This window comes from Daktulosphaira vitifoliae, unplaced genomic scaffold (genome assembly GCF_025091365.1).
Source record: "Daktulosphaira vitifoliae isolate Bord-2020 unplaced genomic scaffold, ASM2509136v1 Scaffold_4, whole genome shotgun sequence".
Classification (NCBI taxonomy): domain Eukaryota; kingdom Metazoa; phylum Arthropoda; class Insecta; order Hemiptera; family Phylloxeridae; genus Daktulosphaira; species Daktulosphaira vitifoliae.
In genome coordinates, this window is record NW_026099575.1 from 24,521,990 (window position 1) to 24,523,820 (window position 1,831).

A 1,831-nucleotide genomic window follows, 5' to 3' on the forward strand; every position below is an offset into this window, starting at 1 on the left:
GCCCAAGGAGATGACCGTTTAAAATCATTTTTGGAAGCTGAAGAAACAATAAAATATACAAGTGAAACACTTCAAAATGAAATAATTGAATCTTGAAATAAAATTATTTTAAATAAAATCGTAACAAACATAAATGCCCAAAGATGTTTCAAAATACTTGCTGATTAAACGGCCGACATTGGTGGAAGCGAACAAGTAACTTTGTGTGTTCAATATTTAAATGTTGAAAATATGATTATCAAGGAAGAATTCTTCAGTTTGTGCCTACAACAGATACTACTGGAAAAGGTTTATATATTATTATTCAAAGTTTACATTCATTTGGTGTAGAAACAAAATACCTTAGAGGACAGTGTTACGATGGATGTGCTTCTATGTCTGGTCAATTTAACGGAGCTCAATCTCTTATTCACCAAAGTCATCCGCTTGCGTCGTTTATTCAGTGTGCTGTTCATGTTTTAAACCTTGCTAATTCTTATTCATCTTCTATACAAGAAACATGAAATTGATTAGGAACACCATCTAAAGTTAGAGATTTTTTCATATACCCAAAGCGAAAAGATGTGTTGAAAAGTCAAATCGAAGAAAGTCAAAAATGTATAACTAAAAAATCATTAAAACAATTATGTGCGACTAAATGAGTTGAACGTTTTTATGCTGTCAATGATTTTCTTGAGCTTTTTGTGTACCTAATTGAATCGTTATTTATAATTTCGAAGTGGAATGACACTGAAACATCATCAAAAGCAAGCAATTTACGAACATCAATACTGAAAGGAGATTTTATTATTTGTTTACTTATTATAAATAAAGTATTTAGTTATGAGTTACTTTGTTTAAAACAACTTCAAAGAAATTAGCAGGTACACAGCATTGTTATTATCAATGGTAGTAAGGCACATTGTTGTGAGTTTATAAATACACTAACTGTCAATACAGAAAGTATATCTATGATAGTCATAATTGATAATAAACAATCCGTGACTGCGACATTGATATCATATAAACCATTTAGCTACCTGTATTTGTAATCATCATGTGTATTATACATGTATATTAACTCAAAAATTTGAAACTTAAAATGTTTGTATCTAATAAACTAATAAAGTTATATTAAAAATTCAAATGCCATTTACTATATAATTAAAAATCCAAACATTTTATTATATTCAAAATATGTGTTCCCATTTAAAAGACAAAAAGACAAAGTTGACACCCTTACAAGGCATAAGGGATGAACATAAAAAGTTTTAAATAGTTAATAATTTAAGAATAATGTGTAACTAAAGAAAACCAAAAATAATGTTTAAATTATATTTATTCTACAAGTAAATGAGTGGGTTATGATAAAAAAATCAGTCTGTATACTGTAATATAGTTTATCATTTGTAAAGCTGGAAGTAAAACATTTTTGTAATGTTTTGTTTAATTGTAATTTCCTGATCTATTATTACTAGACCAGGAATTAAATATTTATAAACATTTTTGAAAACGATAGTATTATTAATTTTGCAAAAAGAAGAAAAACAAAATATTTTAGTATATAAGACGAAATGGAATGAATCGTAGAGGAGAGAGGACCTCAGGAGCACCGAAGGTAATCTCTTTTCGCGCGGTACGTTTATGACATTAAGTTTTCATTTTGTGTATTGTTTTNCGTTTATGACATTCAGTTTTCATTTTGTGTATTGTTTTATTGTGTTTTTAGTGTATATTTATTTTGTATGTTTTGCATTGTTTAATTACATCTATAATAAATACATTTGAATTATTATTAAACTTTTATTACTTTAAGTTAAGACACTAGGGTTGTGTCTTTTAAGATACAACA

The 1,831-nt window shown here is 27.3% G+C and overlaps 1 long non-coding RNA gene across 1 annotated transcript; it reads right to left on the bottom strand.

The window, feature by feature from the left end:
• Window positions 1-42: 42 nt before the first annotated feature.
• On the bottom strand, window positions 43-1,104 carry LOC126903490 (uncharacterized). The gene is made up of 3 exons (XR_007703513.1): window positions 549-1,104; window positions 342-486; window positions 43-279 (listed from the first exon to the last, which is right to left on the bottom strand). It is a non-coding gene; the product is annotated as an uncharacterized LOC126903490 (long non-coding RNA).
• Between the last annotated feature and the right edge of the window lie 727 nt (window positions 1,105-1,831).